At 46.8% G+C, this 22,921-nt stretch overlaps 1 protein-coding gene across 1 annotated transcript in view; it reads right to left on the bottom strand.

Annotated features, from left to right (window-relative positions):
• The window catches only part of LOC135921308 (uncharacterized), a 151,307-nt gene that overhangs the window by 89,652 nt on the left and 38,734 nt on the right, over positions 1-22,921 (bottom strand). The gene's annotated exons all lie outside the window — the stretch shown is intronic.

The raw sequence follows: 22,921 nt of genomic DNA on the forward strand, positions 1-22,921 counted from the left end.
GCATTTATGGTTTTAGAAGAGCCGGTCAGTCGGCCAGTGCGCAGGTAACAAGACACAGGTTGAAAGAATTACTTGAGTAGCGCAGCAGCAGCGTGTCGGGTAATTTTGAAGGTGTTATGATGGTGACACGGAGTCTGGGGGCAATGGATGGGGTAGTTGGTATGTCTTTCAAGGGACGTTAGCCTCAGTAGTTCGGCGTAGGCGTCGTCACCCTGTTAGAATTAACCTGCCGATGATGACAAGGCTGCCTTTGAAGAAGATAGGTCCTCCTATTGAAACGTTGGCCAGCCTTTCTTAGACACCTCATCCATATTCATAACCTTTGTACAACAATGTGCTACTCCATCTGTCAGCATACTTCGTGATTTTAAATTTCTTTAGTAGTAACTGTCGTGAATCAGAAAAAAGAAATGCTAATCCCACGCGCAGTGTCAAGGAAAGCACTAGCTTCGCGTGTCTCTATCTCATATGTATTCTATTTCGCATAGGTATTTACTAGAGCCACATATGTTTACTACTTTGGTAGCGTTATGTTAAATTCTTTCTGGCTTGAAAAAGTTGCCACGTGCTTTCCCTTGACACGGTGGCCATTCGACGTATTTTTTACGCACCAGCGTAACTGGCAAGCTAGCGCAATTTTGTCTGTCCGAAGCCGCGAAGCTAGCTGACGAGGAAGGCGCCTGCAGGTGAAGAAAATCGTGCGCCGGGTAAATAACCAAGGAGCGCTAGCAGGCGGCAAAGTATCGCCACCTAGAGGAAAGTGAAGGTAACGTTGAGCGAAGGGAAGAAAGCGAAACGTGGCGAAGCGTCGCGGAGGACAAAGGTAGGCAGAGGCGCGCCGGGTTCATCTCCTATAGGAATTACTGCAGGTTTTGTTTGCGGTAAAGACGTACTGGGATAACATCGTTTTCGCGCGCCGTACGCTGTGTGTGCGAGTGAAAGGGCTGCGATGGTGAGCCAACGATGGCGGCTCAATCTCGCGTAGCAAGGGCGGAAGCGCGCCGTATTCCGTCGCGCGCGCGGCACCGGTGGAGGGGAGGGAGGCGGGGCGTAGTATCTTCGGCCGCATGCGGTCGCACGGGCTTTATCTTGAAAGCGATCTGCTTTGGGAGGCACAGTGTGGGCGGGCCGACGGCTCGTAGCTTTGCGTGTGCTGTGTTCCCACCCCTCAGTTTGCGCTGAAGCGATACACAGAACGGTCCCTTCGCTCGCTGCTGCTGCCGCGATTCCTCACGTCAACGTTTTGACAGCAAGTATCCGCGGTCATCGAGTGCGAAGTGTTCTGTTTCCCTATGTGCGCTGACACCATGCTATTTAGTTGTGGCAAGCGGCTATGTTTTGATGCCGATGTGCGTTTTAACCCCACGACATTTGGTTCTCCAATGAGTCCCTTGTCTGCATTCGGAGCCAGTAAGTCAGAGTGCTGCAGTTTTGCTGAAACCTACACGCAGGTCCCGGGTGACTAGTCAAATTTTGTCAGTCGCAAGTATCGGGTTTAATAACTATATTCGTACGAACACCATACACGATTACGTCACAGAGTGGAAGTCTTTGGGTGGCGCTGTTTTTACGCGTTCTGTTATTCTAGGCGGAATCGAATAAGGAATGTGCCGGAAGCGAATAGTGTAGCGTATGGTCGCGAAATGGCTGGTAAAGAATACTTGAAATCTCCTGGCGCACTTCGGCCTTTATAGGCCATCGCGCCACTAAAACCCCATACATGAAACCTGCTGAATTCACCATAGCTGTCCATTTTAATTAGCATATTTGCCTTCATTTCATTAATAAAAGAGTTTCATGATGACTGTGAATACGCCGAGAATGGCCCACGTAATAACTTTGCTGAAAGGGAACATGAAAATGATGCTAACCGGCGAGGCCCCAAGGATGTATAGTCGCCTACATACAGTAGGCGACTATACAAAGACTGCCTCTACAACACAATGACCTGCATCAAAAAACATCGCTTAGGCTCAGGCCAAATTCACACGTTTCACATCTACTGTGAACACCTCCGCAACGAAGACCACTACAATAGATTAGCCTGCAGAAAAATTGAATTTAGAAACGCTGACGGCTGTGTTTTTTTTTGTTTTTTTCTTCTTTACAACGAACGCTACGATCTCTGCTCGCCGTCGTAGGCGCCTGCCTGAGCATGTAAGCGGACGAAGAATTTTGATGGCAAGGAAGGCTATAGCTGCAGTCGACGACCTGTGGATTTACCTGGGCCGGTATTTTGTAGCGATGCCTTTTTCGATTCTATCCCTTTTCAGACTTTTCGCGCTTGGCCAGTGGTCAGAGCGGCGGTCTGCCCACATTATCAACTGGATCAGGCGGTCGTGTGTGGTGGATAATAAGAATAGCATAGAATAAGGCATAAGGCATCGCTACAATATAGCGGCCCTGGCGGCGCTTCCGCGTTTCGCTGCGGAGAATGCCGTCGGCGAGATGAACGTCGGCTGCATTCGCACATTCTGCCTGGAGAAGTACACACAAAAATAGTGACTCATTTCACTAAGTCCCACTTGAATGGATGTTAAATAGACGTTTTCACATATTCGACGCGTCTAGCCTGCTCCATTGTGAGCAGTATACGGTGTGCGATCTTTACAATGAAATGGTGTGTATGACTAAGAATTTTCGCGTTCTGAAGCCCTTTGTTGTAAAGGCGTTTCGCTGTATGATGGTTACGTGCACGGATTCGATGCGTCTTTGTTTACTCTCTATCTAGGATACTTATAATAACGTTTTTCCTTCACGAAGTGTAGGGTAGCCAACTAGAACGCTTTTCTGATTAACATATCTGCCTTAATTATCTCTTTGTGTTCTTCTGTTGATGAGTTATTGAAGCCACGACGGACTGTAAATGTAAAGCACTACTATTCGCTACTTTGTTTCTAAAGTAAAGGTCCTTAACAACTATTTCTCAAGATACTCCAGCGGAAGTGTCCTCCTGTACTGTACACGGTGACACAGTACTCAATATAATCTCTCAAATTGCAGAGTTGTGGAAGAGTGCAATTGCTCTACATAGATGACTTAGCTCTGTATTGACTTTCTTGTTATTTATATCCAAACCTAGGAGCAGTAAGGCTACCTTCTTCACTAGCTAATTACTAATATAACTCAGAATTCATGTAGGTCTATGTGGAATAATATCTGTCGGACACTTGCCCGATCGATGAACTGGGATGACACTAACGAATGTCCAGGATGGTTCAGGGTTACCATTCTCCCAAGAATTGTTGCATGTGTCTAGGAGTGGAGGAGCCCTAGCTTTTTCATTGATATGCGGTCGCCTGGTATAGCTTAAGCTGCCGGGCCCGGTCACGATGATTGTTCCCAGAGGCCAGTGCCGTCATATATATATATGGAAGCTTCGCAATAGTGAATTGCTCATCTGACAGCGGTTTGTTCGGAGCAGCTTGGCGGCACTGAACAGCAGTACTTAACGCTTCCACAATTGCCACCGGCTCTGTTATGTTGCAGCAAAAACTATCGGCTGCATCCAGATCGTCGATGATTTAGTGAACAGCAACACGGCTAAAGATATACTGCTGCTTTGGCGGGTCGGGCTGCGTACAATACTCCATATTCTCGCCACTTGTTCCTCGAGGTCAAGTTTTGAGCGAGGAGACACCTACCGCCTTCTGATTAAGCTGCCTGGGTAGCACAAGACATGTTTTATCTGGTGTATCGCTGTATAAATATCGTGTCGACAGATCGTTCTTAGCGCACGTCTTTCTACTCTATCACTTCACAGGCGTGAGGGTTTCAGAAAGGCCATAGCATTAAGAACGTTGTTTGATTTGTAATGCAAGCACGAAAAACTTGGACAACGTGGCGCAATAGCGGTTCTTTCCAGACTTTAGCGGAGCGTTCGATAATGTTGCTTATGAGGCAGTTCGCATAGCATATTGGCGTAAAAGGGCATTGGTAGCCGCATTACGCCAGGATTAGACTCTACCCGACTGTATGAACTGTTTACATCTCGATTAAAGTCGCGTGCAGTCGGCTGTACAAAGGTATTGCGTTGAATGCCTCAAGGTGGAATTTTATGTCAAGAACTTGTCGACATTTGCCTAATTGGGTCATATAAATGTGTGCCTTGACGTCTACTTATGATGGGTGGTATGATGCTTGTTAAGTGTGCACAACTCCACAAAGTGTGGCACACACTTATTGCATCAGAATGTTCCTGCGTAGTCGATAACTTGAAACGCCGCCTGACAAGTCCCCTGGGATAGCACTTACAAGGAAAAACATCTGCCTCGACGACCTGTAAACACGTATATATTGACACGTTTACTTGTTTGTCTCTATCGGGTGACACGTTTCACCACCTAACAAATGTTATCGCTCAGTGCAGGACGCGCCTACATGTATCGGAAGTTTCTATAGAATGTTATCGATGCTTCTATCCGGTGTCTGTTGTCGCCGAACCTTGAGTAATCTGATTGCATGTGTGCGCGACACGAATGGCGTAGAACTTTGTGGAAGGCACGCGGGTCCCAGCAATTAATCTGGAGCATCCGACAAATTTATAAAAGCCGACGCTGGGCTGCTGAGCACGAGGTCGCGGGATCGAATCCCGGCCACGGCGGCCGCATTTCGATGGGGGCGAAATGCGAAAACACCCGTGTGCTTAGATTTAGGTGCACGTTAAAGAACCCCAGGTGGTCAAAATTTCCGGAGTCCTCCACTACGGCGTGCATCATAATCAGAAAGTGGTTTTGGCACGTAAAACCCCAAATATTATTATTATTATTATTATTAAAAGCCGACGCGCTTGACCCGCTGATCAGATTTTCGACGATCGCCGGCTCTGTTCGCCGCTGTCGCCGTTCTTTGAGTGTAGCCTGTTTTTCAGGGCACAAGTTCGCCCAATAAAACGCTAGTTTCGTCTTTCTCAGTTTGGCTGCTTTCTTCACCGTCACTACGACGTGACAATATCCTATACTACCAGTCAGATATTCCTAGGTGTGGCTGGCTTTTGCTTGCTACCACATTACGATACCTGAAGGAGAAGCTTGCATCCTTTAATAACATCATATAATGCTGACGAGTGGTTTCTGAAGTCTCTTCATGGATTACATATAAACCGCTCTGCAAATGTAATGAGTCTTTCTACCTGCACGTCCTCCTCTCCTCCAAAATATGAAGAAGCTATAATGTGTGCAAGCGAAAACATTAAAGCTGTATCTACACTTCCTACCTTTCGCTACCAATTGTACAAACGGCGGATTTAAACCATGCTTGTGTGCAATATGTCCCCAGAATCCCTGAACACCTTCTTGCTATCAGGTATCTCACTGAAGCAATCAACCTGCTCCTGCCTCACTTCAAGAGTCCTTCTGGGCCCTTACATCCTCCTGGGAAATCTGATTTATCAGTACCCTGCCGCAGCAGCCACATTTCGATGGGGGCGAAATGCAAAAACGCCCGAGTCTTGTGCATTGCGGACACCTTAAAGATATCTTCGTGGTCAAAATTAATCCAGAGTTACCCACCACGGCGTGCCTCATAATCAAATTGGGGTTTTGGCACGTAAAATCTGCAAATGCATTCTGATTTATCAGTACAACAGTGCGAAGGATAGAAAGTAAAACGAAAACCCCCTGACTGCAATGAAGCATATTATGTTAGGACACATACGTGTGCTGCTATGGACAACGTAGTCGCATCTACGCTGTTCATTTGCTAAGAACTGAGAGAGATATGCTTTTGCCGGGCGTCACGCTTAGCATATACTGCAAGTGAATGCAATGATAACACATGGACAACGCCTCGGTTTACTTGATGCTCATCAAACCATTTCACACGTCAAAGTGTTAAGTATGTCCATGGCCATCAAAAGTACTGGATCGCCAAGAAATGAATCTTTTTAACGCTTCCTTGAAGGCGCTGGCATTTTCCACGAATATTGACTCTACTGCAGTCTCAGTCTTTCATCTGAAACTTGTATACCCTATATATTCGTGGACTTCATTACTACGATGGCTTTCAGATACAGAATTCCGCTGTTAGTGCTGCTACATATTATTCCTCTATCTTAATTAGCTATCAACTAATGCAATAATGTACCATGTTCATAACTTTTTATTCGATTTAATTAATCAAGTGAAATGGGGAGCAGTCATCAGCAAACGGTGACGCTTGCTCCTCCGTTTATTTTCACCTTAATAAAAAGAAATACTGAAAAGATACAGGAACTACAGACATGTATGTAGCGCACACAAAACAGAACACACGCCTCGCAAGTCTTACTAGGAATGACGCGACGTTTATTCGAAGTCTGCCGCATAAGCAGTCAAGATTTCAACTTTCAGTCACCGAGACAGATGTGAACCAGGGACAGTTCATTTACAAATAAATGTATTTTGCATATAACGTGGGACAGCGATCAGTTCAGTAATGCTTATATCTGTTTCGACAAATGCAGCCATGTTTATTCTTTCTCATTTCTTTGACTAGAGCAGTCGTCGCCGTCGTATACCAAGTATTTTCCAATTCCGGAGTACATTTCGTACAACAGCACGCAAACATACGGAATTTCCTTATGTTCCTCCAGAGAATTCGTTGCAGCTCATACTTGATATCCCAGAAAGCACGAAAAATAATAGAACAGGAAAACAGATCAATGGTGGAAAACACAGCTGACCTAGTTTTTAAAAAGTTATCTTGAGAATAGCTTTGTATACTTTCTTTCTCGAAAAGAACGCGGTTAAATGCATTGGTCTGACAAACTATCGTCACTCCGTAGAGATACATTGGTGAGAAAGTTGCGCTACAACTGCGCAATCGGTCTATGGGCACATAGGTCGTTAACAACAAGGACTGTAAGTGTAGGTGTACGGGGCTTTACTTACATTCCAAAAGAAAGATTTTAAGAATGGGTCACTTCATACATAACAGAATTGTGAACAAAACGTCTGACGTTAACAGGAATGTAAAATGACAGGTCAACAATGTATATAAGAAGTAAAACTGTCGTCAAAACGCTGCCTTGTGGGATTCCAGGTCTCACATTACATTCAGTGGAACAGTCCTGGTTCGTTCCTACAAACTGAGTGATGTTGCTAAGGTAGTCTGTAATCCAGTCAAGAATGGGCCCTATTCCTAAAGTAAGTTCTAGGCTCTTTATTATATTTATTGTTACGCCGATAGCTGTGAGGCTTGTTCTCGCGACCCCTCCCCCTCCCCCCCCCATTTGTTGTGCACTTCAGATTGCACATAACGAAACATGACGAAAATTGTATGTTAGCTGCTAATAAACGGCGGTATTTATGTGCTTGCTACGGCACCTGAAGCATGAATTGTATCTTCAGCGATTTTAGAAGATGTCATAATCCAGTGGACTGCACGGTAGCGGCAGTAGACATCCCTTAGTTTTTCTTCTTCTTTTTAAGGTTTAATCCAGGTCCAACATTATTTAAGCCATGAATACGCGAATTTGTCACGCACCTAACACCACGGTGCTGTGCACATCATCAGTTGCCATGCACGGGCGAGAGGTAGTGTTATACGGGAGTGACAAATAGCCATATACAAAAGCGTGGAATTGAGAAAAGGGCAGTTTGAAAACGCGAGCCAGTCTCTTTTTCATGGCTACAAACCTTTATATCGTGCAAGGCGTCGAGTACGCTCGATAAGCGATAAAAATTCAGTGAGAGCTTGTCACATTTTTTTTTCCCAGTGCCTAGCGCTGCCAGACCACTACATATAGTTCCAGGACATTGAACATAATCCAACTCAAACCCACCGTTCTTTTGCAGGTCTCCAGACATGGATCCGCACCTTGAGTGTCACCCAATCGGAAAACTCTGTCACCGAGAAGCGTTGCTGTTTCGCTATCGGCCCGGAACACGGCACGTCACCTCGAGGGGGGCCGTTACAGCGTGCGAGACGACGGATCACCTAAGACGTGAAGTGACTTGATGCGTTGCGCGATGGAATTTGACCAGCTCCACTCGGATGTGACGCCCAACATGCGGCTCAGAATAATAGACGGAAGGTAGATTGCCAGCCGTAACTTATATTGTTTAGGTCATGCTAATTTAGAATCACCAACTATTCAAGGGTCTCGTTAGGCGTTGTCCACGAACAGGTTTCGTTCTTACTTTATTAAGGTACTCTATTCTTACTGAAAAGCCGCTCTATAAAATCGCAGTACATTCACATTTACGATCTAGGTCACCCTGTGACAAAGACAACGAAGTAGCTTCATCAGTTGGAAAATCGTGCTTTTTGGTAGAATAGCCACATTGAAATGTTGTAGCCAAAGAATTCTTAGGTATTACCAAAATCCTTCGATTTGAATGATATACAATATCTCTGATCGGCGTATACAATCTCGTTCGTGCATGCTGTTATTTTTTCGCCTTAAAAAAGGCAAGTTCAGAGCAAGTTCAAGACTGCAAGAATGTTTTATCATGAGAATTACTTAAATGCTAAGTTCCGCCACATTTGGTGGTATTCTATCGTTAGAATTTTCGCTACCAGTAAGACGAGGTTTATTATGGATATCAAGGTTACGACGACACAGAACAGGCTCCGGCTGCATTTATGGGCCCCACCCACACTAACCTATAACAGTCATGACATCATATCATTGCACTAGCAAGAGTGATATGTTATAAATTTGCAGCTGATGACGATGTTCTAAGCACAAGCTTGAAGCATCATCCCAAAGCTATGATCATTCACGTAATCAGTTGGGTTTAGATTACAAGGAACGGCTGACCTCCATTTTTTGTTTTCATCAAGCTGGCAGCACCACAGTGCTTTAGGTTTCGAAAATCTGCAATTTCAATTTACCAACAAACGATAAAGTATTGTCCTTTCCATGCAAGTCAAATGCCTATTTGTGTGTTTCTATTTTCTGTGCCCTTTGTCTGAAATAATGTAGCGTGCGCAAAACTTTTCATGTCCTCACAAATTATAGCACACGTCTTGCAGATTGATGATCAGTGGTATTAACCGACTGTTACTAATCTAGCGAAGAACTGAAGAAGAAGATGCGCTTCTGCCATCGTCGCATGCGGCTTGCTGATTCGGTGGTCTCAACGAGTGGAAAAGCTTTCCAACAGTATGTCGACGTGCACCCCAAGCCAAACTTTTTGACGTCTAGGCAGCCATAGCTCTCCACCACCAGCCATCGCTGCCCACTAGTTGCTGCAGTTTCGCAGAGAGGGGAGGGGGGAGGCTAGGTTAAGGCGTGAACTGCAAGCTCCGCGAAATGCAAACTTCGCGAATCACTGTTTCCCCTTCGCGCAAGATGCGCCGCCGGTTAATGTCATCAGCTTAAGGGTCCTACGGCAGACTCGTAAACCGTGTTGGGCTCAGCCAATATCGGTATAATTCGGGGTTTGGGTAGCCGGCGGCTCTCTCATGTTCAAAACGAAGAATGGTAGCGAAAGAGTTGGCAGTGCCTTGTTGACTAGTGCTTGTAAAAGAGGCCATTCGGTCAAAATTATTTCAGTTGCCATGTCTCTAAGAGTCCCTTTTGTTTACTTTTGACGTCAAACGGGATTGACCAAGTAGCACACGTTATGCGTAAAAGTCCAAAACGAATTAAGGGAAGTCAACGAATATTGGACTCGAATTTGTTGCGTATTATTTTGCCAATGACGAGCCAATTTAGGTACGCGAACTCGTAAGCCCTTAAAGAAAACCCAACTTGAAGACTTAGAAGAGATGGTAAGAAATTACAAAATATTTAAAGGTTCGTCATTTTTTAATGTATCTTGACATGCTGATTATTTTCAAAGTGATCACCCTAAACGCTATCAAGGCGAAATTTTCGGGCCAAGGCAGTAGGATAGTAAATAAAGAAAACTAAGAGAAGGGCAATGGAGAAGACACACTGCTGTGGTAGTATAGTAGCACAATTAACGACAGCGTCACTCAGCAGCCACTCTATCAAATCAAATTACATTGATCGCATATTAAAAAAAGCTATTCAATGTATTTTCGTGATTCAAAGCACAAATCAAATAGAAGGTTGTCGTAATAGCGCTATCCGTGTGACAAGCGCGCCTGTCAAACGCGATACGTTTGTTTGCAGCGTAGGCAGAGGTCGAAGTTTTGCCTCTCTTTATTATTATTTGCTGCATAATATTGCTGCAGAGAGCTCTCCACACGCCAGTTACGAGCACTCTCGTGAAGTACCCTTCCAAGCGCCTGATCGCTAAAGCCCCTAGGCCCTACTCATAGCGTTGCCATTAGAGAGAGAGAGAAGGCGATTCTTGCAGATGGGAAGGAAAGGTTGGGGTAAAGTGCAGCGCACTAATTGTCTCTCAGCAGAGGACACCTCAACATCGAGCGCCAGCAACGCCTCGCGCATGGAGAGAGAGCGCTTGTGTCTCGTGTACGCGGACACAGCAGAGCCCGAGTCTCCCGTCTAATGAGAAGTCACTGCGTGGCTCCTGGCCTTCGGGGACGCGTGAAAGCGGGTTCGGCGTGGAGACGCGGTTCATTGTTGAATAGGCTCCTGTTAAATCTTCTTGTAAATTGTCTGAATGCTTTCGTATTGAGTTTCCGGGCACAAGTTCGCCCACAATAAACCAGTTTGTTTAGTGTGCTTTATTAAAGAGTGCTATAATATGTCTCGTCATAAAAATGCAAGTTAGACCTCTCTGACTATCACATTCCATTACGAAATAGATCAGTCGTTGGACCATAGCCCTCCCTGACATAAAGCGTTTTCTGCTGGATCCATGCAGGTATTACGGAATGATATAAACTCATAGCTCGCGAAGTGTTGCGGGCAAAATAAGATCATTGCCTTGAGGTAAACCTTCTTCGTAGGCATGGTTTTATGTCTCGCTACATATGATAAGGTTTGTTCCAGATATGTTTAGTCATTTGAAGAAAATCAACTGCTTTGCAGAATAATTTACAATGCGTAAATGCTATGCTTAGCACAGTGCAAAATATTGTTTGCTTATGTAAGTAACATTGTCCGTCTGACAGTAAATATTGTTATTACCGTTACGATCCCGGTCTAGCAAAGAATTGGTTAGCCGAGTATCTATTGGAATCTAAAGCGCTATATAGCATTTACATATACGCCACGCGATAGAATACTATAAAACTGGGGTGTTATTGAACGCTGTCCTACGCCGTATTAGAAATAGTGAAGCTGCTCGCAATTCTAGCGCATTATCATCGTCATTACAGATGGTGATTGCATAATCGTAGATGTAGCACTACCTTCTCTTTTTTATTGCAACTGTTTTAGAAAATGTTCTAGAAATGAACAAGGCAGAAAAATTATGCATGGAGCATAGGCGCATCTACCGAAAGGGGGGGGGGGGCAAGTATGCCATTTGCCCCCCCCCCCCAACTTTTGAAAGCGGACACTTTCGGCTGCAAGCTGGAAAGTCCAACAAACATACAATCGAAGCTAAATAACATTTCTTAATAGAGTGACCACATAAGTAATGCTTTTTTTACTGCGCATACTCTGCTTGAACAGCGAGGATTCTTATTTTTGTCTTCTCGGGACGCTGTATAGCGGACGGCGCGCGGTATTCGCCATATAACCTCGCGTTGTGGAGAACGCCTGGCGCTGGGCGGTTCCCACCGTAAGAAACTGTCAGCTTGCGCAACTTGCATCATGTCCAGTTTTTTTGGGACCGCTAGATCTCTATTCGAAAACACAAACAGCTTGCTAACATTGACCTGCGGGCGAGGGAGAGGTCCAAATAAAGTTTTATAATCAGCAGCGCCCAACGATTGGTGTGCCGTACGGCATGAAATCGGCGGATTATCAAATGCTGGATCTGTGTGCAGAGAGATCCTACATATTGTTGCAGTCCCAGTATGTTATCACAATCAAAAGTCTAATCAAACCTCTTACAGGTGTAACTCTGGAATTTCATTGTCTATTCATGACTTATCGAAGATATGCTCGTGAAAATGACCTGGGTCGTACGTGCGAGTCATTTCAATATCGATACAACGTAGGGAAAATTACATGTAAGGGTTAGTTCTAGTAGTAGAACATAAATGCCCAAGTAAGTGGACAGGGAAACGGCGCCGCGGTATACGTTAATAGAGCATCACCTGCGTAATGCGAAGACGTGGGATTGTTCCCCACCTGCGGCAAGTTCATTTTTCAGCCACTGTCATGTCCATTAATTTATAATTTCATTAATTCAATATATATAAATATATATATATATATATATATATATATATATATATATATATATATATATATATATATATATATATATATATATATATATATATATATATATATATATATATATATATATATATATATATATATATATGAGAGAAAGACAAAGACGGAGAGAGAGAGGTCAGATCGTTTGGAGTTTGCCCTGCCCCCCCCTCCCCCCCCCTATTCGAGAAATAGCTGGTACGCCACTGCTTGCAAGTATACTGAAGCATTGTGCAGTGCATGGTTTTTACTTTTGTTCGCCTAATAAACTGCTTAGCGTGCAGGCTTGAAAAAGTAAACGGCCTACGGCAACACCATTTTATGCAACTAATTGATACTACTGTGACGCACGCCATATTGACGATATGCCTATGAAACACCATAGAAGATCTTGTCAAAACAGACTTGTATATATATATATGTAAACAGGCATGCAACAGACGTATTGATATGTCTTATTGAAACCTCCGTTTTCCCTAAGCTTTTTCTAGTCTATCAAGAAGTGCTCTTAATAAGTGCCGTGTTAGTCACTGTAAAATATTTTTGTTTAACCTATTTTTAAGAGCCCAGGTACATTCTAAGAAAACTTTGCGCCCTTTGGGCTTATCTTGCCTTGAACAAATAATCGTCATGTGCCTGGCGAGCACTTTCATTAACGTTGCGCTCCCCGTACTTAGAGGTCACAAACAACATGCGCCCAATGGGATGACATAGCACTCCGGACAGGAAGGTATCGAGCGCCCAACACTAATGGAAGGAGATTCAGGAAATATAGCTGATCACTGCTGTTTGAAGGCACGACATAGCGGCCACAAAACGTTTTTGTGGCCACAAAGGAGTTCTTAGAATGTACCTGTGATACAGTATGCCTAGTCTGACTGCACGATAAGTCAGTGCTTTACATCGGAGGTTTCCAGCTGAGATATAGAAGAGTAAAAAAAATGCGCATCGATAAGTGGCCAGCAGTTAATTCTTGCATTGTAAACTATGTGAAATGTTTTCCCCGACGACAACTTATTTCTATGAGCGTAACGATTTCGACGGACTAAGGGCAGCACAGCTTTGAGATTATTTCTTTCTGATTTAAAAGTAGCCTGCCAATCAGATTGCGGGAATTTATCTGCTCACATTTTTGAAACGCCACTCTATTCTGCAGGAATAACTGCAGCTTGCACTTCCAATGTCTCAAATGTAGCACACGTAAACCTCAACACCACACTCATATCTGAACAGCATTTTACAGCGCAAGCTATTATGGGCTCATTCAACAGCCGTTTCGGTTGGCAATGTTGTCCGCCGCTGCCGGTTTCCGTGGGAGCTAACACCCACTATGTGGAACTGGTCAAGAAATGGTTGTATTGTCATAAGGAAGAAAAATATTAGGCAGATGCATAAAAAAGGGAAAAAAAGGCTAGAATGAAGAAACTTATGTGGCATAATTGATTAAATCAAGCAGGCTAGGTGACTCGCCGCCCCCTTTCAGAGGATCGATGGATGGATGGATGAAAAACTTTATTAGGGTCCTTTAGGGCGCGCCCTAGCGCGCAGCGGGCCGCTCCCACGTCGGGACGCCCTTTCAGAGGATATTCCAATAAATTATTATAATAATAATCATCCTCATCGTAATTCGCATCGCATCGTGCCACTTCTCACGCGAAGCGAGATGCGCGCCGCGTAGCGTCGGTACGTGCGCACTTTGCATTGCAGTCGCATATTATTACACCAGGTTAGACGCCGTGTAGCTATTGCATAGATAGAGCTAAAGGTAGCCTGCGTTTCCGATCATTTATGTGGCTTCTACGTACCACGTGGGATTGACAAAGAAATTAATGGATTTTCTTGAGAAAGAACAATTCGATTAAGGATATGTATACAAAAGTGCTCGGATGAAAAACATGTATAGCACACCCGATTAGGTCAAACAGGCTAGGTGACTGCTTGACACAGCCTCGTTTTAAAGAGGATGCCAATAAATCATCACCCCCACCACCATCGAAACGCGCCACTTGGCACGCGATGCGACATGCGGGCCACGTAGCGTCAATACGTGTAAACTTTGCATTGCAGTTGCGTTGTGTTCCACCAGGTGCCGCGACACGTAGCAGTTGCATGTTGAATGTATACCTAGACCTGTTTAGCTCAAGCAGACTAGGTGGCTATCTCTCACCACCCCTTAGCAAAGGGGATGCAGATAAAATCATCATCATCATAATTACCATTATCATCGCTATCAACGTACCTTGGCACGGGTCAAGGATTGTGACATGTGCGCCACGTAGTCTCCATACCTGTGCATACTCTTCGGTACATGCCATGGCGCCTCCTCGCAAGGCCCGAACCGCTGCTGAATAAGAAAATCGTAGCGCAACACGAGCGGATACGGCAAGGCAACGTCGGGCTCAGCCGACCGCTGTGCAGAGAGCAACACAAGCCGCAGTCACAAGCCACACTCGGGCGGACAGTCCTGATAGTTCTCGTCAAAACGAAGCAAAGCTACTTCGCAATGATGGGTCTCTAGTGCCTGCTGACGAAAATGGGGCTCCTCTGGAGCCACTCCTCCAGCTTACACTGTAACTGCGCTGGGTGTGACTAACAAAGAAAAAGTCACGAGCCGCACAGGCCTGTGGCTTTTTTCCTTCTTAGTGGAGTGAAACTCAGGAACGCGAAAACACGACACGTAAAAAAAGCCAATATATAGTTAAGTAAATTTTGTGGCCGCATAAATGGCAGAAAACATCCGCTTAGTAATTAAACAGACGTTGTGCCACGCTCGCAGACAAACAAACGAGCCTAATTTAACCTCTTAATGGGATAGTTGGTTCGTACTGGCAGGCGTAACAAGCGCACATCTTATACGGGACAAAAGCAGGGCACGTGATTCCATCTGATCTAAGGGACCACTAATGCCTGCAAGTGGTAAAACATTGCGGCCTCAAATTCGTCCAGCGAAAGTCAAGTGGGGCGTTCGCGTCCGGCGCCCGTGCCCCGTAGGACGACACCCTAGCTGCGCTACTGATGGTGATCATACTGTTATCAACCAGTGCTAAAAATACTCCGCCACATCAAGTGGCGAGCGGCCTTGATGGAAGGCCTAGGAAGAAAAATTGTGCCTCTCATGTGGTAAAAAAATGTACAATGCCCATTAGCCCCTCTCGACAGCACCCGCCTTAAAACAAGCTTGCGACGTACCCAGTGCACGTGTACTAGAAGCACGATCGTGTGATAGGGCGCTGTTAAAAATATCGCCGCTAGCCAGAAATGCCTTTGTAGCAGTTTCAGCTATTCTTTCAGGCCGAGTGGTGGCACCTTTGGCCCCTCACCTACTACAGATTCATGCTGTCACTGCGAAAAGCAACGCATTTGGTGAACCAGCACAAACCAATGCGACAGCTTCACGTAGCAAACAAGATTCTCATATCGCGTCTGCCACAATGCGGAGTGGAAATGACCAAAAAAAGAAAGTAATGGCTCAAGCACGTGCTTATTTCTATATTTTCATGTTGAGGCGCGATTACGACAACGCTGAAACCCGTGACCTACTTTTTCTGCGCAGGTATATGAAATCTATTGTCTTCCACCTAGCTCCTTCCATTGAAGGACAACATCAGGTGGACATGTGACAACAAGGTAGCCCGCACTACGTTCTGGTACATGGGCGGGTCCGATAAGCTCACTCCATTGTAAGCGTCAAGTGCACAGATCGCGGAAGGACGTTGGCGATATAACCGACAAAATACTTCACAAATAGTAACAGATACGAGCTATATAAGAGAAAACGCACTTTCTAGAGTAGGAGGACACCGTGGCCTCGACAAGGTAAAAACTCAGACATTCATGCAAAGCTTACTTAGAATTAACACGTTATGGTGGGTGCATTTTTGGTCATTTCTTTTTCTGTTGTCGTATCAAGCTAATGCAAACAGGTGCAAACGCAAAACCTCCTTCTAAACAGACTACCCCATGCTTGAGCTTCCATCCCTCAGTCTTGTTCTGCCGCGGACAAGGGATATTGACGACAGTTTCTTTTTGTTCTGCATATTTTATATCTTTTGTAAAGGGTCAGATTGACAAGGCGAGTGGTCGTTCTAGTATACAGCTCTGATTTCGACACTCTTTGCATTGCATAGAACCCACCCGTCACTAATTGCTACAAGCAAGAACGCTAACATGATGCCCTAACCTTGAAGTTGAATCCGACATTCAATCGGCAAATGGGGCGTGGCAATACTGGAAGCAGAATCTGTTCGAATCTCAGAGCATCAAATTCGGTCTCGGTACGAGGACGAATCAGAGTCTTTGCCCCTATTTTTTGAAGCTAAATTAAGACTGTAAATGCGAAGTCATCATATAGATTACATTCCCAGTGGTAGACCTTTCTTGGACCTGCCCGGCCTTATCTGCCGGTAGCCCCGCGGTATGGCGCTGCTGTCAGTTGTTCATTCGTCCACCGCGTACGAGCAACGAAATGTGATTCGATATCCATGGAGCAAGGGAACGAATGCCTATGGAAATCCACAGAGAAATGCAGCCCACATATGGTGAAAGGTGCCCCACTTTGGGAAGTGTGAGGGGGTCGCGTTGTGAGTTCCCAAAAGCCCGTGAAGGCTTGCATAAAAACGAGAGTTCGAGGAGCCCGCGTGCATCGCTGACGACAGAGGCGTCTCATATTTAGTGCGGCGATGGGACAAATGACTTGATTCGATATGGGGTCTATGTGGATAAATAGTGTAAGGTACGTAGAGTAGTTCGCATACTTGTAATTATCCGTATGTACCCTATTTTCACTAATAAAACATAGGGGCGAAGCCTTTCCGATTCACCTTTGTACATAGTAATAAGCGTAACATAGGAATGCAACCACATTGATGCCACTATGAAAAGAGTAGCTCGCTGTGGACTGCAAGTTTTCCTTTCTTCTTTTTTCTTCTTTATTGGGATAGCAATTATATAAACACTCCACAACCAAATTTTTGCCGTCGTCATCACCACGACGTTCCCTACACATTTAGGTACATGTATTCTATAAGCCATGCCATGCTATATGACATGCGGTATGTATGAGTTGTGTTGCCGAACATTCTGTCAATAAAGTTGCTCATACCTGGTCTTGCATTCTTGAGAAAATTATTCCTCAGAATTTTGAGAATTTCAGCACACAAAGAAATGTCATGAAAGAAAACACCGGCAGGTAGTGCCTGTTATCTTAAATATTGTTGCGTGTGGAAAGACACAGACAGAAGATGCTATAAACCAGCTAGTTACACTGGAGCCAGGCAGCCAGGCAGACACTCGCTCGCGCCAAGCGCACCGACCAACCTCATCGTCGTTCTCGCGGCGGCTCGTCTCTTGAGCATCGCTCGATGATATCGTAATACTAACCCCCCCCCCCCCCCCCCCCCCCCCTCGGCGGCAAAAGCACCGTCACGGTGCTGTTAAATTCCAAGGCGCGTGGAGAGTTGTAGGGCTTGAGTCGGGCGACGTGGACAATGTCACTGGTTGTCACAGCGGAGGACGTAGTTGGCGTGGCTAGAAAGATTTCATAGCTGACATATCGGTCACTTTGCGGAGCACGTGATATGGGCCTGTGTAACAAGAAAGCAGTTTTTCACACAGGCCAACTTTACGCGAAAGTGACCAAAGCAACACGAGGCTGCCGGGAAGAAAATGGACATCACGGTGACCGAGGTCGTAGCGTTGCTTCTGTTGGTCTTGAGACACTTGTAGACAAGCGCGCGCAAGTTGGCGAGCGTGGTCAGCATGGGCGATTGCATCACGTATTGAGCCGTATTGAGCAGGCACGCATGATGTCGTCGATGACTTTGGCCAAAAACGTACGGGTACGGTCTGTTAGCAATTGACGCGGAGCAGCATGCATCAAAATGATATCATGTAGGAGAAAGTCCGCAACATCAGTTGCACAACTGGTCGGAACAGCACGGGTTACGGCGTAGCGGGTCGCGTAGTCCGCCGCGACTGCAACCCACTTGTTTCCTGATATAGATTCCGGAAATGGGCCGAGAATGTCTAAGCCGACACGATGAAAGGGCTCGGCAGGGATGTCGAGCGGCTACAGGTAACCAGCGGAGAGCTGGGAAGGCTTCTTGCGTCGTTGGCAAAGTTCACAAGCGGCGACGTAACGTCGTACGGAACGGGCAAGGCCTGGGCAGAAAAAACGGCGACGTACACGGTCATACGGTCGAGATACGCCGAGATGTCCTGCCGTTGGTGCGTCGTGGAGCTCTTCTAGAATGGTGGAGAGGAGGTGTTTAGGTATTACAAGTAGGAACTAAGAGCTGTCCGGATGAAGGTTACGACGGTACAGAGTACCGTCGCGGAGGACGAAGAGGCGTAGAGTAGCATCGGCCGGAGAGTGTTCAAAACGGTCGATGAGTGCTCTGATGTAGGCGTCACGGCGTTTCTTGTCGGTGAAATGAAGCAGCTGTGATAGGGAGAATACGCAAGAAGCACTGGCAATATTGGAGGAGTCAGAGTCGTCAACAGGGTAACCCGACAAGCGGTCAGCGTCTTGGTGCAGGCGGCCAGACTTGTACACCACGGAATATGAAAATTCTTGTAGCCTCAATCCCATCGACCAAGCCGGCCTGTAGGATCTTTTAGCGATGAGAGCCAGCAGAGAGCATGATGGTCAGTGAATACGCAAAAAGGGCGACCGTAACGGTAAGGACGGAACTTCGCAACCACCCAGACAACAGCAAGGCATTCTCGCTCCGTAATGGAATAGTTGCGCTCCGATGGTGCTAGGAGGCGGCTCGCATAAGCAATAACGTGATCCTGGTCACGCTGACGCTGGGCTAAGTCGGCACCTACGCCATGACCGCTGGCATCTGTACACAATTCTGTAGGGGCATCAGGGTCGAAGTGGGCGAGAATGGATGGTGAGGTTAGAAGAGTGACGAGACAAGAGAAGGCTCCCGCTTCTGAAGTGCCCCACGAGAATAGTACGCCTTTCTTCAAAAAATTAGTTAGGGGTCTAGTAATTGTCGCAAAATATGAACAAAACGACGAAAGTACGAGCATAGCCCTAGAAAACTTCGAACGTCTGCGGCTGTCTTCGGAACCGGAAACTCTCTGACAGCGCGAGTTTTGTTGGGATCAGGCTGTACTCCGAAAGCGTCAACGAGATGGCCCAGAAGAGTAATTTGCCATTTGCCGGTGGCCAAAATAAAATTTGGACGAGTTAAGTTGCAGTTTCGCCTTTCGAAATACATCAAGTATAGTTGTGAGGCATTCAAGGTGAGTGTCGAACGTTGGCGAGAAGACGACGACGTCGTCGAGGTAGTAGAGGCATGTGGACCATTTGGAACCTTGGAGCAAGGAGTCCATCATAAGCTCAAAGGTTGCAGGGGCGTTGCATAATCCAAACGGCATTACTTTAAATTGGTATAGGCCATCAGGTGTGATGAACGTGGTTTTTTCTCTGTCCATATCGTCAACAGCAATCTGTCAGTATCCCGAATGAAGATCAATAGACCAGAAATAGCTGGAACCGTGCAGGCAGTCAAGGGCGTCGTCTATACGTGGGAGCGAGTTGACGTTCTTCTTAGTAAGGTTGTTCAGATGACGGTAGTCTACACAGAAGCGCCACGCGCCGTTCTTCTTCTTAACCAACACAACAGGTGACGCCCAGGGACTCGAAGAAGGCTCAATCATGTTTTTATCTAGCATTTTGTTGACTTCGTTTTGAATTACTCGGCGTTCCGACGCAGAAACTCGATACGGTCGTCGGTGAATAGGCGTAGCATCGCCAGTAAGAATCCGATGCTTGACTGCGAGTGTCTGGCCTAAAGGGTGATCGTCGATGTCGAAAATATCTGGGTAGGACGATAATACCTGGCAAATCTCTTCAGCCTGCGCATAGGACAGGTCCGTCGCAACCATTTTCTTTATGTTGGGATCGGCACCCGAGGCTGGCGCGAGGGACATGCTAAGCTCGCGAGAACCATCGGTCGATAACGCTGCCACGTATTGGTCGCCGAGACAATCAATGGTGGCAAGGCAAATACCTTGCGGTAGAATTTGCTTTGCCAATCCAAAGTTACAGACAGGCATGCGAGTGCGGTTCCCAGTAATATTAAGTATACTGTGAGGCACTGTAAAGTCATACCTTATTGGAATGTCGGGCAGAGGAGTGACGAGGTACTCGCCATGAGGAACTTGTGGGAAAGACAACAGTTTAATGTAGGCTATTGACTTTGGCTGCAGGCTAAGAAAGCCGGTGGGACGTAAGCGGCAGTGGGGTGCGTCAGAAGCTTCTGCGAGCATCGGCAACTCAAGGCGAAGGGTACTGGCATTGCAGTCAATAAGAGCAGAATGCGCGGAGAGAAAATCGTGGCAGAGAGCGAGCTCGTGGGAGCAATGAGCAATTACGCTGAAGAGGACAGGAGTGTGGCGGCCGGCGATGCTGACGCGTGCCGTACACATGCCGATGATAGGCACAGTACCGCCATCCGCAACGCGGATGACGCGTGCCGACGCTGGTGTGAGGAGCTTGTTCAGTCGTCGTCGGAAGGCAGCACTCATAATAGAAAGATGTGCTCCTGTATCGATGAGTGCCGTGACAGGATAGCCGTCAACGTCAACGTCAAGAAGGTTTCAGTTCGTGTAACGTGAGCAGAGGATTCGAGGGCAGGGTCGACAACGCAGCTTCACCTCCAGAAGCTGCAGTGCCTAGTTTTCCGGCTGGATCCGGGAGGCGATAGGCGGCGAAGAGAAGCGACGGGGTTGGGGCGAACGAGACTGATGGCGTCGAGGTGAGGGCGAGCGGCTGTAGCGAAGGTTCGGAGCAGGAGTATCAGTGGCAGTGGATTCATGGCGGGTGGTATAGGGAACGGAAGGTCCAAAGGTGCGGCACTAAGCAGCGGCGTATGTCCGAAATCAAGAAAAAGAAATGGGCATGGGCAGGACATGTAATGAGGAGGGAAGATAACCGATGGTCATTAAGGGTTAAGGACTAGATCCCAAGGGAAGGGAAGCGTAGCAGGGGGCGGCAGAAAGTTAGGTGCGCGGATGAGATTAAGAAGTTTGCAGGGACGGCATGGCCACAATTAGTACATGACCGGGGTTGTTGGACAAGTATGGGAGAGGCCTTTGCCCTGCAGTGGGCGTAACCAGGCTGATGATGATGATGATGATGATGATGATGACGATGATGATGATGATGTCCGAGGAGGTGGTGGCCATCGGTTGCGGCAGTGACGAGCGACGTGGCCGATGCGACAGCAGTGGAAGCAGATCGGCCAGTCATCAGGGGTACGCCAATCGGGCGGGTTGCGACGAGATGTGGCGGAAAAGGACTGCCGAGGACGAGGAGGGCAGCTAGAGAACTTGGGAACGCTGGGTTGAGACGTAGAACACACGGAGTTCAGACCCATGTTCTCAAATTCCTGTCGGACGACGGCCTGAATAATCGCAATGGTGGTTGCTGGTGGATCGGGAGGCGTCGTGGAGAAAGCCAGCGAACAGAGTTCGCGGCGAACAATAGGTGACGTCGTCACAGGTGGTGGTCTGGCGTGGTCGACCCTCGCATGTCGATGTAGCAGCAGTGTTGGGTAGTCGCGTGATGTGGTGTGTGATACGGCGGCTCTTAGCTTGTTCAAGGCGACGGCATTCTTTGATGACGGCGTAGAAAGTCGAGACGTTGCCGAAAACAAGCAAATCGAGAGCGTCATCGGCGATGCCTTTTAGACCATGTGGCACTTTATCTGCTTCGGACATAGCATCGTCAGCTTTGCGGCATTGAGCCAAGACGTCGAGGATGTAGGAAACGTACGGCTCCGTAGATGACTGAACACGAGACGCTAAAGCGTTCTCGCGGCAGCCTTGCGCCCAATGAGGTCGCCGAACAGTTCCTGTCGCTTCTTTTTGAAACTGTTCCAACTGATATCTCGTCGTCATGCGTTTGGTGCCACACGCGAGGGGTGCCGCCGAGATAAAAGATGACATTGGCGAGCATAATAGTTGGGTCCCTCCTGTTACTAGCACTGGCGTGTTCATAGAGCTTGATCCAGTCGTCAACATCCTGTCCCTCCAGGCCAGAAAACACCCCTGGGTCGCTATGTGGGGCGACCGTGACGATTGGAGCAGTGGGACAAGCCGAAGCCGTTGCAGAGGTGGTCGCGTCACCGGGAGGCATGGTGACAAGCTCGGTGTGTCGACCACTTCGGAGTTCCGTAGTGAGGACGGGGATCGCTGACCTTCACCAGAATGTTGCGTACGTGTGGAAAGACACAGACAGAAGAGGCTATTTACAGGCTATTTACACTGGAGCCAGGCAGCCAGGCCGACACTCGCTCGCGCCAAGCGCACCGACCAACTTCATCGTCGTTCTCGCGGCGGCTCGTCTCTTGAGCATCGCTCGATGATATCGTAATAATGTTCTCACACTGAAATGTTAAAAATGCGAAAGAATAACAGGGCTCAAACCTGAGAATTATGTGAATATATTGGCGCGGATGCAGACTACCTCTGGGATCGACCCAGGCAAGAGGTCTGGAACATATCTGGTACTGAAAAGTGGTGGCAAAGTCACTAAAAACACGTTGGCTTTAATTAATAAACATTAATGAAATTGACCGATGGCAGGATTCAAAAAGAGTAGCCCTGGCAGTACAGCTCGTTTTTACTTAGTTTACTCTTGCTTCAATTCATACTGCCACTACAGCTACGAGCCTTACACTTCGTGCAATATTCTAACACCTTGCTATTGCT

Source organism: Dermacentor albipictus, chromosome 1 (assembly GCF_038994185.2).
Source record: "Dermacentor albipictus isolate Rhodes 1998 colony chromosome 1, USDA_Dalb.pri_finalv2, whole genome shotgun sequence".
Classification (NCBI taxonomy): domain Eukaryota; kingdom Metazoa; phylum Arthropoda; class Arachnida; order Ixodida; family Ixodidae; genus Dermacentor; species Dermacentor albipictus.